This window comes from Pongo pygmaeus, chromosome 19 (genome assembly GCF_028885625.2).
Source record: "Pongo pygmaeus isolate AG05252 chromosome 19, NHGRI_mPonPyg2-v2.0_pri, whole genome shotgun sequence".
In the NCBI taxonomy this organism is placed as follows: domain Eukaryota; kingdom Metazoa; phylum Chordata; class Mammalia; order Primates; family Hominidae; genus Pongo; species Pongo pygmaeus.
The window spans coordinates 48,062,200-48,076,504 of record NC_072392.2 but is presented as its reverse complement, the minus strand read 5'-3'; the positions used below and the strand labels follow the sequence as shown (position 1 = coordinate 48,076,504).

General features: G+C 44.0%; 1 protein-coding gene and 1 long non-coding RNA gene across 6 annotated transcripts in view; one reads left to right on the top strand and one right to left on the bottom strand.

Moving 5' to 3' along the window:
- LOC129017557 (uncharacterized) lies at positions 1–14,300 on the bottom strand. Its single transcript, XR_010124650.1, has 3 exons — positions 13,301–14,300; positions 10,037–10,260; positions 1–665 (listed from the first exon to the last, which is right to left on the bottom strand). It is a non-coding gene; the product is annotated as an uncharacterized LOC129017557 (long non-coding RNA).
- The window catches only part of LOC129018340 (leucine-rich repeat-containing protein 37B-like), a 56,234-nt gene continuing 42,520 nt past the window's right edge, over positions 592–14,305 (top strand). For 3 of the 5 annotated variants that reach the window (XM_063656146.1, XM_063656148.1, XM_063656147.1), the window contains exon 1: positions 592–691. The gene's annotated coding sequence lies outside the window, so the exon portion shown is untranslated. The remainder of the gene's footprint in view (positions 692–14,305) is intronic. The other 2 variants (XM_063656149.1, XM_063656153.1) reach the window with 2 other exon arrangements.

Sequence of the window (14,305 nt, the reverse complement as noted above, 5' to 3'; positions counted from 1 at the left end):
CACTTTCAACATTTACGTAGTTCACTTTGAGTGGAGAGGAATGTTTTTATTAAAAATACAAAATGAGCCACATTTCATGCACTGGTGTCCTTTCCTAGAAGTCACTACATTGCTGGTTATTTTAAATCTGAAGCTTATTAAATGTCTTATACCCCATTAGCCACCAGCACAGCTGCCGCATCTGCTACAACCATTGCCAGCACAGGTCAGACGTTCCAAATTACAGGCAATCCAGTCACTATGGCAGGAAAAGTAATTACCAAACTGCCACTTCCTGCAAACAGCAAGACTGTCGCTGTAAATGTGCCAGCAACACAAGGAGGTAAGGGAAATGTGAAGAGTTTTAATTCACATTTGCCAGATCATACTGTTGGCATTATTTCTCATTGCTGTTTCACTGATTTCAGTCCTCGGATCTCTCATTCTGTGTAGCCCACTATAAACCCCTGCCACACGTAGTTTCTCCTCAGCAACAGAGCACCATGTAATGCTTTCCAATAAAGTGACAGTTTTAAATTATGGCTTCATCTTTTTTTAAGGCATTGTTCAAGTACAGCAGAAAGTCCTGGGTATCATTCCATCAAGTATAGGCACCAGTCAGCAAACCTTTACTTCATTCCAGCCCAGGACAGCAACAGTCACAAGCAGGTCCAATACCTCAGGCTCTGGAGGAACCACAAGCAATTCACAAGTAAGAATTCTTACAGACTTATTTTGGTTTGATGTGTTGAGCACATCACATTGATTTTTAGAATGACTTCTTTCAAGATTAATCCAACTCAGTTTCCTTTGACTATTACTGAATCTATGACAGAGTACTGATTTGGAAAAAAATCTGTTATATTTCTGACAAATGAAAATGATATGTGAAGTATTAATTTTTAACAGTTAATGACACATTAGTATGGTTTATTAAGAATAATAATTGCTTTCTAGGATTTTATAAAGAAAATTTATTTGTATAAGACAATGGACAGCACTAGACCACCCAAGGAAGTACGCTGTGCAGGCTCGCTAGGAAATCAAATTTAAAATGCTGGTCCAGCTGGGTGCAGTGGCTCATGCTTAATATCCCAACACTTTGGGAGGCTGAGGATGGTGGATCACCTGAGGTCAGGAGTTCAAGACCAGCCTTGCCAACATGGTGAAACCCTGTCTCTACTAAAAATACAAAAAATTAGCTGGGCATCATAGTGGGCACCTATAATCCCAGCTACTCGGGAGGCTGATGCAGGAGAATTGCTTGAACCCAGGAGGCAGAGGTTACAGTGAGCTGAGATTGCACCACTGCACTCCAGCCTGGGCAACAGAGTAAGACTCCATCAAAAAAAAAAAAAAAAAAGAAAAGAAAGAAAAGTACTTAGAAAAACTGACAGGAGGAAGGATAATGTTCAGAGTTGGGATTTGGGAATGATTTGCAGGAAAGGTTGAAATTTTAGGAAGGATGGCCTGGGAAGAACTCACTAAAGAAGAAATTTGAATAAAGACCTGAAGGAAATGACAGAGATGTGCAGATATCTGAGGATTCTTTTATGAAAAAGAAACAGCAAATGCAAGGGCCCTGAGGCCCTGAGGCCCTGAGTGGACCTGGTGACATTGAAGGGGTGGGTAGCCAGTGGGTCTCAGGGAGACCCAAAGAGGACAAGAAGTGGGAGTCAAAGGAGTTATGGTCAGAGAGGTGAAGGGTGGGTGGGTGTGGATTGTGCCTTCAGGTGTGCACAGGTCACACTGGAACTTAACCCTATTTCTACGCCACACTAACTTTTCCTAAGATGAGATCTGGCCGGGTGCGGTGGCCCACGCCTCTAATCCCAGCCCTTTGGGAGGCCAAGGCGGGCGGATCACCTGTGGTCCGGAGTTCGAGACCGGCCTGGCCAACATGGTAAAACCCCATCTCTACTAAAAATACAAAAATTAGCCAGGCGTGGCGGCGCATGCCAGTAATCCCAGCTCTTTGGGAGGCTGAGGCAGGAGAATCACTTGAACCCAGGAGGTGGAGGTTGCAGTGAGCTGAGACCGCACAACTGCACTCCAGCTTGGGCAACAGAGCGAGACTCCATCTCAAAAAAAAAAGAAAGAAAAAAGATGAGATCCACAGACTCTCAGGGTATAGTCAGAAATTATTAAATTTTTGAATTTCCATTTTGATCTAAAAATACATTGATATATGCATATTGGAGATCATCCGGGTGACTATTATAAAAATCAATCAGTACTAATCCTTAGACATTTAGTGGACTTCTATCTGCCAAACATCATGCTATGCATGTTTCACTCATGATTTGTAAATGCTCACCACAGCTCTATGAGGGATGCATGATCACCCCTTTTTCTAGATGAGGAAGCTGAGGCTCAATCAGGTTAAGTCACTTGCCTGTGGTGTCACACAGATGGAACATTTCTGAGCTGGATTCAAACCCAGGTTCATCTAGCTGCTTCTTTACCACCCTACCTCCCCCTGAACTGGAGTCTGTGATCCACCACTTAGCAACTCCTGGCACAACGGTAGTCACCCTGAGCCTCAGTGGGCTCATCTTTGACAAAGGATCAGGGTCACCATCACCCTAGCTACCTTAGAGGCTTGTAATAAGCCCTGAGTGAGAAAATGAATGTGGAACCCTTTACAACCAAGGACACTTGTGCAAATGCAGTGTGTTGTTACGTAAGGGGAGGAAGTGGGTCTCCCCAAAGCAGCTCCTCCTCTTGTTCCTGGAAGATGAGAAACTCTGGTGCAAATAAAGAGTCATGCAGGCCTCTCAATGGAGAGTGATGTCCTAGGTTTATTCTATTTGCCTCTGATGGCCCAGGGACCTTAGCAGCTGGACAGAGAGAAGAATTTGGGGGGAGTAAATGGGGAGATGGGACCAGGGAAGGAGAAAGCACTCTGGATTGAGTCAAGCAAGGACTCTAGTTCCAAACTGGACTTTGGAGTGCCTGATAGTATCTTATCGGAGATTCAACACAGATGTGATCATTTCAGAGGCGGGATGGGAAGGACAGGGGTCCAGTGAGCTATTGTTGTAAAGGTGGCCACCAGCCACAGCAGCCATGAGAATATGAGAATCTCGTGCTCCCCACTGGCCCCTTGCCAGACTGGGCTACCTGACTATGCTTCACCCACTGAGGACAATGCCTTCTCCCTTAAACTGGGGACTTTTCCTTCCTGGCCTTTCCTGGGAAAGGAGAGAACAATTAAGTCTGATCATTTATCCCCAGCTGATTATGCCCCAGTAACGTGGGCTTTAAACCAAATACCACATGTCCATCTGGACACCATGGCAGGCTGGTCACGCAGCCGGCATGCTCGCCGGCTGCCTGCCCCTCTCCTGCATTCATTCAACCCTGATTCTGCAGCATTCCAGAGCAGCCCATTGTTTTTTCCCCTGGGGTTAAGAGCCCAACTCTGGTTTTCTCATCTCTCCTGTAGATGGTGGTGGAAATGCTAGGCCTCAATCCAGAACTGATATGTATTCAGAAAAAAAGAAAGAGAAAGAGAAACCAGTCAGGCCTAATTTGAACTGGGGAAATAGCCAGTGTAAATTTGGAGGAAAATTCAAACTCCATAGCTGACTTGAAAAATGTCCGCATTGACCGGGCATGGTGGCTCATGCCTGTAATCCCAGCATTTTGGGAGGCTGAGGCGGGCAGATCATGAGGTCAGGAGATTGAGACCATCCTGGCTAACATGGTGAAACCCCGTCTCTACTAAAAATACAAAAAAATCAGTTGGGCATGGTAGCGCACACCTCTAGTCCCAGCTACTTGGGAGGCTGAGGCAGGAGAATTGCTTGAACCCAGGAGGCAGAGGTTGCAGTGAGCCGAGATCGTGCCACTGCACTCCAGCCTGGCAACAGAGTGAGACTCTGTCTCAAAACAAACAAACAAACAAACAAACAAACAAACAAAAACCAAAAAAAAAAAAAAAAAAAGAAAAGAAAAATGTCAGCATCCAGGGCCTGTATCCACCCGGATGATACCCTCTTGGGAGGGGGCAGCATCAGCACCATGTCTGCAGAGGCTGAGGTATACTTGTGTTTATGTTGATAGTTTATGCCTGTCTGGAGCATAGGCCAGTTCTGGCCCCACTCCCTGAAGCATCACCAAATTCCAAGCAATAGTGTCTCCATGAATCTGCTGCTGCTGCTTTTTTTGTTTGTTTGTTTGTTTTTTTTTTTTGAGACAGAGAGAGTTTCTCTCTGTTGCCCAGGCTGGAGTGCAGTGATGTGATCTCAACTCACTGCAATTTCCGCCTCCCAGGCTCAAGTGATTCTCCTGCCTCAGCCTCCCAAGTAGCTGGAATTACAGGCATGCACCACCACGTCCAGCTAATTTTTGTATTTTTAGTAGAGATGGGGTTTCACCATGTTGGCCAGGGTGGCCTCAAACTCCTGACTTCAGTTGATCTGCCTGCCTTGGCCTCCCAAACTACTGGGATTACAGGCACGAGCCACCACGCCCGGCTGTGAATCTGCTTCTATGCTGGCTGTGTTTTCCTGGTCACAGCAGCCTCAGGCTCAGTGAAAGGTCACTTGCTGTAATTATTCAGGTTTCATTGGTTCTCCCTTATCCCCCTGCAAAGACCCACTCTCCCTCTAAGTACTGATGGCAGTCTCCAGAGGGTATCTCAAATGTGCTCTTAAACTAGTCCTTTCAGCCACGACGTGGTGTCCTCTGAGCAGGACCGCCTGATCTTCTCAGCACCCCTCACCCAACGTGACCACTGCCTCTAGGCATTGCCTCCCAGGCTGGACACCAGGGGCCAGAGTTGCTCACTGCTCCCTTCACACTCCACAAAGGCCTTCCTGAAGCAGAGCTGTTCGTATTTCCACAAAATCACCTTCCCCACCTCCCCCCACCAAAAAAAAAAATAAATAAAATAAATCACCCTTCCCCACCTACCCCACCAAAAAAAAAGAAATCACCCTTCCCTACCTCCCCCTGCCAAAAAAAAAAAAAAAGAAATCACCCTTCCCACCTCCCCCCTCAACAAAAAAAAAAAAAAAAAAAAAAAAGAAATCACCCTTCCCAAAAAGAAAGAAAGAAAAAAATCACCCTTCCCTTTTTCACGTGCGGCTTCCATTCTCCTTATGCCCCTGGTGTAAGTCCCAGAGGCTGAGTGATTGCTGCCACACTGAACTCAAGAGTCCCTCCTACCCTACATCTCTACATCTCTGAAGCTTCACTTGGACCCAGCTTGTCATACCCAACCCTATTCCATTAAGAGAGGTGTCTCCCAGGAGGCCACTGAGGCAGTAGACCCAGGCAAGTCTGTCCTGTCATGGTGCAAGCAGCTCCTGATGTGGCTTGACCCCAGGGGCTAAACAAGGACACTCAGCTTCATCTAGAGTAGAATGAACCCCAATTCAATAGTCTCACAGAGACCAGGGACAGACCAGGCAGCAGAATGGAGGTGCAAAGCCACCTAGGGCTCAAGGACTGGGAAGCAGATTCCCTGGGGAAGACACATGGAGCTAGGGAATGGCAGAAGCTGAGGATCAAGCACCTCGTACACCCAGACTCCACATGTGGAAACCGCTGTTCAAACTAACGATACCAGGTTGACTGTGTCAGCCCCTGAAGGAAAGCTGGCATAAATAGAGCCTGGAAAACCAGGCTTATCTTTGCCCAGTAGGCAAGGTAAATACCTAGTTCCAGCCCTGGAATCGTGCCTGGTAGTTCCATTCTTTGTTATCAGTTTTCCTTTTATTCACTCATGCTGCAAACATTTGACACCTGCTTTCCCTCTATGTGGCCAACCTTGGCCTGGGCACTTCAATGCTCTGATGGCTAAGATGTGATCCCCTATTCTTTTCCTCAGGGAGTCTTGCTGGGGGAACAGACAGGGAGCAGAGATCAGGTCAGGCCTCACAGGCTGGGTCTTGGCGGGCACACAGACTTCACAAGACGAAGCAAGACTGCAGGGAGCAGCCAGGGAGAGCACTCCAGGGCTAGGGTCAGCACGCGTCCCAGCCTCCCTGACTGGCCTGGCGATTTCTGCATCCACGCTTCCCTGTAAGCGTGGATGTAGAAACACAGAACAAGAAACACTTTGAGGCCAGCAGCACTCAGTATAAGGGAAGCAGCAAGGACTGCTGGGTTTGCAGACCTGGGTTCAATTCCCCATTTTGTCATTCATTCGCTGGCAAGGGACAAGTTCCTTTACCTCTCAAGTTTCTTCAGAAAAGCAGTAGAGTGTAGCAATTTTAAGTGGGCAAACTCATGTATCAGACTTTCTGGGTTCAAATCTCAGCTCTATCTTTTTTTTGGGGTTTTGTTTTTGTTTTTGAGATGGGGTCCTGCTTTGTCGCCCAGGCTGCAGTACATTGGCATGATCTCAGTTCACTGCAACCTCCACCTCCCAGATTTAAGCAATTCTCCTGCCTCAGCCCCCTGAGTAGCTGGGACTACAGACACACGCCATCATGCCCGGTTAATTTTTGTATTTTTAGTAGAGACAGGGTTTCACCATGTGGCCAGGCTGGTCTCACTCCTGACCTCAGGTGATCTGCCCGCCTCAGCCTCCTAAAGTGCTGGGATTATAGGCGTGAGCCACTGCGCTCAGCGGTAGTCATCTAACTTTCTAAGAACACATTGTGGCCTAAAGCTCAATGCTCTCTTTGTTGTTCTTCATTACTACAAAAGGTTTAACTAATTTTTAAACATACATTACATGCTGAATTATACTTAAATAGAACATGCTCATTGTAGGAAATGCAAAAAATATGAACTGGAAACCAACTACAATTCTACTATGCTAATTGGTCATTTTTCAATGATAAAAGCTAATCCAGTTGGTTATTTAGAGGAAGAGAATTTAAGTATCTCAATGACCCAGGCACAGTTTTTGCATGGTACGTTACTTAATTCTCCAATATGTAGTTTTCTATCACATGAAAATTCATAATGAAATTTACCAATTGCCCCATATTAATATTTTTAGTTTTTTACATTCCCCCAAATCAGACCACTTAACACTTTTGATTATCCATTCCTGTTTTGATTTTGTCCTTTAATTATGATTATACTGTATATATAATTTTATACACAGACAAGCTTGCCCTTTAAAATATTTCTTCTTCTGATTGTTTTTTGTTTTTTTTTCTCTTTTTATTTTTTATTCTGGGAAACATTTCTAATTCAACCTACTTTATAAAATCATATCTCACATTGCCTTTTAGGGGACTAAAGATTGTTATCTGTTATTGTACCAAAACACGGGAGAGCAAAAAGGGATTTGTCTACTTTAATGCCATGATTCATAAAAGGAAATGAAGGGGGGAAGTAAGCTGGCTGAAATTAATAAAATTTCCTATGATTTGATGTATATGGAGGGGAGAGTAAGACTGTGATTGTGTTATTGCAATTACTGATCCCCCAAAGACTCCTGAACACTAAAACTTTTCTAATAAAAAAATTACACATTTTTCTAAACAGATCTAATAGAGAAATACTTCCAACTACCAGATATGAATAAATATAATTCACAGTAACTAAGAATGCTTTTTTCTGCAGATGAAGCATATTTGTGCCCAACACTATTTATATGTGAGAGCCTATCATTCTCCAAAAATATGCACGAATTCACAGGAATATTGATGCAGAATATGTGAGAACAAGCTTGGATACAGCTATCTGGGTGTCTTTATTAAATATAAACATTCTATTTTTAAGCAAATGGAGAATGGGGAAAATTAATAGGATTATATGTATGGCAGATAATGTATGCAGAAGAGCAGAACTCAGAACCAGGCACTTAAAAGTGTACTTGCAGAATCTTACCTAATAATTTTGTCTAAGTTAAAACTTAAAAGGCACTGCAGTTGGCCCTCTGTGGCCAAAGGTTCTGCATCCTTGGATTCAATCAATCTCAAATTGAAAATACAGCATTCTCAAGATGCAGAACCCTTGGATATGGAATGCTAACTTTTCATATCAGCAGGTTCCACAGGGCTGACTGCAGGATTTGGGCATTCACAGATTTTGCTATCTGCAGAGGGCTCAGGAAGCAATCCCTGAGAATACTGAGGGATGGCTATATTAGAAAACACAGGTGGTATTTATTAAACATGCACAGAATACATCTGGCAGGATGAAAAAAATAGCAATAATGATTGCCTCTGGAGAAAGGAGGTCAGATTGGAGATTATGAAGGAGAGAGATTCATTTTTCACGGCATACCTTTTTATACTATTTAAACTTTTAAGGTATATATGTTTTTAAAACTTAAATAAAAAGAAAAGCAGAGTTGAGTAACAAAATAAATAAGGTGACATTGAATTATAACCTAATAAATAACCAGTTATAACCCAATGAGTATAAAATAAATATCCATGAATCTATACTCATAGAAATAAATGTCTGAAAAAATAAACAAATAAATCTCCAGTGCAGAAAAAATCCAAATAATTTATGTAGATATTGCCCCTTCAGGAAGGTAGAACATAACTCCCCACCCACTAAGTGTGGCTGTTTACAGTGACTTACAGTATTGGGGGTTTAAGGAGATGGGGGAGGATGTAGGGAAACCTGACAAACACTGCCTCACCCAGAGGACCAAGGTTAACATCATCAGTGATAAGTCACGACGACAGCATGCACTCTTGATAAGATGAGAACTGCACATCACCTCTGTGGTCTTCCTCCCCAAAATGCAAAAACCTAGGCTAACCATGAGAAAAACCCATAAGGAGGGCTTTCTACAAAATACCTAACCAGTACTCCTCCAAACTGTGAAGGCCATCAAAAACAAGGAAAGTCTGAGAAACCGACAGTCTAGAGGAAAACATGATGACTAAATATCATGTGGTATAGGATCATGAGGCAGAAAAAGGACATCAGGTAAAAACTAAGGAAATTTGAATAAAGTATGGACTTGAGTTAATAACAGTGTATCAACACTGGCCCATTAGTTGTAACAAATATCCCACACTAATCTAAGACGTTAATAACAGGGGCAACCAAGTACAGGATATATGGAAACCCTCTACTATCTTTGCAACTTTTGTATAAATCTAAAACTATTCTAAAATTTAAAGTTTTATTTTTTAAAAAAGGCAAAAAGTTCAAAAAATATTATTTCTTAAAAGCTGCAATGCCAAAACAGTTTAAAAAGATACTTGAATTAAAGAAACAAACTAACATTTTGGGGAATATTAGTAGTGACCCAAGGCAGAAATAAAACACTAAAATGTATAGATAGCATCCCTAATTTATGTGGGAATGAACAAGGTTCTCTTGGGAAAATGAAATACGGAGAACTAAACTAAAATATACACACAGTCATGTACTGCACGATGTTTCAGTCCACAAGGAACCACATACACGACGGTGATCCCATAAGATTTTATGTAGTACCTTTTTAGATGTTTAGATATGGTTAGATACACAAATACCTACCGTTGTGCTACAACCGATCACGGGATTCAGTACAGTCACATGACGTACAGGTTTGCAGCCTAGCAGCAATAGGCTATGCCGTATAACCTAGGTGTATAGGAAACCGTACCATCTAGGTTTGTATAAGTGTACTCTATGATGTTCATACAATCGTGACATTGCCAAATGACACATTTTTCAGAACGTATCCCCATCATTAGACAATGCATGACTGTTCTTGAAAATTTTAATCTATTTTTGGCCAGACACGGTGGCTCAAGCCTGTAATCCCAGCACTTTGGGAGGCCAAGGTGGTCAGATCACAAGGTCAGGAGATCAAGACCATCCTGGCTAACATGGTGAAACCCCGTCTCTACTAAAAATACAAAAATTTAGCCGGGTGTGGTGGTGGTGGGCGCCTGTAGTCTCAGCTTCTCGGGAGGCTGAGGCAGGAGAATGGCGTGAACCCAGGAGGTGGAGGTTGCAGTGAGCCAAGATTGTGCCACCGCACTCCAGCCTGAGCGACAGAGCGAGACTCCATCTCAAAAAAAAAAAAAAAAAGAAAAGAAAATTTTAATCTATTTTCAAATTTTGCAGTGATTTCATACCAACAGTTTAGCTCAGACTTAACACAAATAAAATGAGAAAATGCCCCTCTCACCATTAGCTGTCACCAGAAAGGATTTGTTACTGCCCCGAGCCTTATCAGTCAGGTCTTCAATTATGTCCATGTGTGGGTGGATTTCTTCACGCCTTTCTTCAAGAATTTTGCAGAGTTCTGCTTCCCAATAATCTTTGTCTAGACAGTCAATTAATTCTGCAAGCTGGACCTTTGTGCTGTAGTACCAAATTTTATTTTCATTTTCATTTTCTGTATCTTCTTCTCTGTTTAAAAATGGGGGGAAATACTTTATATGTTAGACATAATGCCACTTATCTGACAGTTTCATCTACCCAGTGAAAAGTTAAAACAAAGCTTATGCACTAAAACTCAATATATGTGCTCACAAGAGATCCCTGCAGATCTTACTCAAACTTGATTTACTCTGAGAAAGGACGTCTAAAGAACTTGATACAGAGAAAGATGACCTCAAACTTCAGAAACACATGAGAGTACTTTGTGGAAGCCAGTTTCAGCTACATCTCAATCAACTTTAAGATCATCAATGTAACAATATGATGAGCAGAATGTATTTAGAATTATTTTATTTTAATTATTTATTGAGATGGAGTTTTGCTCTTGTCACCCAGGCTGGAGTGCAGTGGCGTGATCTCGGCTCACTGCAACCTCCGCCTCCCAGGTTCAAGTGATTCTTCTGCCTCAGCCTCCAGAGTAGCTGGGACTACAGGCATGTGCCACCATGCCCAGCTAATTTTTGTATTTTTAGTAGAGATGGAGTTTCACCACATTGGCCAACATGTTCTCAATCTCCTGACCTTGTTGTGATCTGCCCACCTTGGCCTCCTAAAGTGCTGGGATTATAGGCATGAGCCACTGCACCTTGGCTAGAATTATTTTAGAATAAAATAAATGTATTTTAGAGACAGGGTCTCACTTTGTCACCCAGGCTAGAGTGCAGTGGCACCATCATGGCTCACTGCGTACTCAGACTCCTAGGTTCAAGCAGTTCTCCAGCCTCAGCCTCCCAAGTATCTAGGACTACAGACATGTGCCACCATACCTGGCTAATTTTATAATATAGTTTAGAAATATTTCCATCAAAATGGTGTAAACACTTTGCTAAGTTCTAGTTCTTGAAGCAGTTATCTCAAATAATATCTCATCCCTCTTCTTCTGGACAATCGAAACCCAAACTGAAGAAAAGAGGAGCTTCCTCTCCAGCCTAAAACTCTCCTAAGGTTCCATTCACTTTTAATGGATTTAAAGACTTCAACAGAGATAGTCACTAACTTAAAAGAAACAAGGCAAATTAATGTCTAGGACTAGACGTAGAGGAACACATATAATGGTATTTCTGGTCCCACTCAAAAGGAATTCAAGAGTATGTGTGAGGCAATTGATGAGAGCGAGTCTGATTTTCCTGTTCCTCAATGTCAAACTGAGGGAACTGAAAAAACTGGGCTTTCGTAGAGATCTGGCTTTAAATAGGCTAATGTGCTTATAAGATACGTGGACATGGACAAAACACAACCTCTCCGAGTCTCTAAGACATTTTATTTATCTCACTTGTAAAAGGAGGATATAATAAAACCTGCCTGTGTGCCACTATAAGACTTAAAAGTATAATGATGAGGCATCTACCATAGTGCCTGGGCACATTAGTGATCAATAAATGTTAAATATTATTATTAAGGTAATAAATGAATAAAAATTTAGCAGCATTACAGGAATGAGTCAGTAATTCTGAAGAAAGAAGGGCTATATTAAATCATAGATAAATAAAAGGATACTGGTGGAGTACCCTTATTCTGAAAATCTGAAATCCAAAATGCTCCAAGGTCCAAAAGTTTTTCAGTGTCAACATGCTGTTCAAAGGACACGCTCATTAGAGCATTTCAGATTTTCAGATTAGAAATGATCAACTGGTAAGTATAATGCAAATATTCCAAAGCCCAAAACACTTCTGATCCAAAGCATTTTAGATAAGGATGCTCAACCTATATACAGTATTCAGTGACAACGTTTTTCTTCTTGAAGCCACAGAAAGATAAATTCATGAAAGCATAAAGTAGCAAAACAGCAAATACCTGCTAACCCATTTAAAGAAGAGTTTGGATTTTTTGTCTGTTTTGTTTAACTTTTCTCTTTTCTGGGGGGAGGAGGGGGGTGGTGATGGAGTCTCGCTCTGTTGCCCAGGCTGGAGTGCAGTGGCACGATCTCTGCTCACCACAACCTCCGCCTCCCAGGTTCAAGCGATTCTCCTGCCTCAGCCTCCTGAGTAGGTAGGACTACGGACACATGCCACCATGCCCAGCTAATTTTTGTGTTTTTAGTAGAGATGGGGTTTCATTATGTTGGCCAGGCTAATCTCGAACTTCTGGGCTCAAGTGATCTACCCACCTGGTTTCCTAAAGTGCTGGGATTACAGGCCTGAGCCACCACACCTGGCCACCCTCTTCAAACAAAATATGGGCATTTCCACTGGCCTAGGTCTTCACCTTGTCTACTTTATTGACTTACATTACTTACCTAGTCCCTGAAGACATACACACATTTGCCACCCTTAGAGCTCAACCAAACTGTATTGAATGCATGTATTTGGCAATTAGTGCTTTTATTTTAATTTTCATTTCACATATGTGTTCCATTTTCCTAACTAGATTGAAATAAGCCATCTCCTGTTAGGTATTTTTCTTTCTTTTAAAAAAATTTTGAGACAGGGTCTTGCTCTGTCACTCAGGCTGGAGTGCAGAGGTGCAATCATGGCTCAGTGCAACATCCACCTCCCAGGCTCAAGCTATCCTCTCTCCTCACCCTCTGGCGTAGCTGGGACCACAGGTACGCACAACCACGCCCGCCTAATTTTTCATTTTTTTTCTAGAGACGAGGGCCTGTGATGCTGCCCAGGCTGGTCTCGAACTCCTGACCTCAAGCAATCGTCCGGCCTTGGCCTCTCAAAGGGCTGGGAATGCAGGCGTGAGCTATCGCGCCCGGCCAACTATTTTTCTTAAATTACTTTTTGGTTGTCACTTATCTCAATAAATATTAATATATGTTTACGAAACCTCTCTCTTTTTTTTTTTGAGACGGAGTCTCGCTCTGTCTCCCAGGCTGGAGTGCAGTGTGGCGCGATCTCGGCTCCCTGCAACCTCTGCCTCCCGGATTTTACGCCATTCTCCTGCCTCAGCCTCCTGAGTAGCTGGGACTACAGGCGTGCACCACCTACGCCCTGCTAATTTTTTTTGTATTTTTAGTAGAGATGGGGTTTCACTGTGTTAGCCAGGATGGTCTGGAACTCCTTACCTTGTGATCCGCCCGCCTCGGCCTCCCAAAGTGCTGGGATTACAGGCGTCAGCCACTGAGCCCGGCAAACTTTTCTCCTATCTGAAGAACTGACCTCAACCACTCAGGGTTGAGTCCCTTTGATAAGGTTTGAGGGTGCCTGAAATGTCACCATGATTCGTCCCCTGGGCTAAGCTCAAACCTAGTGATTTGTCAGGTAAATAAATTAAGGTTATTTCCCGATAATACAGACTTGTAACACCGTGAAGTACGTTTTAGGCAGGATTCCCTCTTTTCCACTGCAAAGGAGAGGTAAGTTCTTGCTAAGGCGGTCAGGGTCCTAGCTGGGACACTGGGAAGGTGCCGGGAGATTGGAACATGCAGTAGTTGCATTCTAGAGTTTACTGAGGCTTTCCGAGTGGGGATTCCATGCAATAGGTTTTAGAGCCCCCCTCCCTCGGGGCGTGGCAGCCCGGCGCGTGGCTCCTGGCACAGATCCGGAGCAGTTGTCATCGGAGTCAATTCAGGACTCCAGCTCCAAGCTTCGGAGTTTCCTAAATTCTGGGGGCTTGTCTCCCTGTACCCCACCCCGACTAATTTCCCTCGGTCGCTGGCGCTGCCCCGTCCCTTAGGTCGCTCGGGCCGCCCCACTCCATGACTTTTTTTTTTCTTTCTCTGGCTGCTTCTTTCAGCCTCAGTTTCCCTAGGGGGCGGGAAGGGAACGATATTTGGGGGCTCTCCTGCATTCCTCTCTGAGCCGCAGAAGGGGAGTCGCAGGAAGGAGGTCCGGCCCGCTTTGGGCTCCAGCCAGGGGTCCGCGGAGACTGTGGGGTCCGCGGAGACTGTGGTCTCCGAAAGCCTTAGACGCCGGGCATGTCGCGAGCTGCGGGCCTTTCTCAGCCGCCCCACCCGTGCCGGGAGTCCATTCGCACCGCGCTGCCCACAGTCCAGGCGCCCCGGGCTCTCCGTCCCCGACTCAAAGCTCCCGCGCTCCCCTTAGCTGCTGCCGCCGCGCGCGCCACCTCG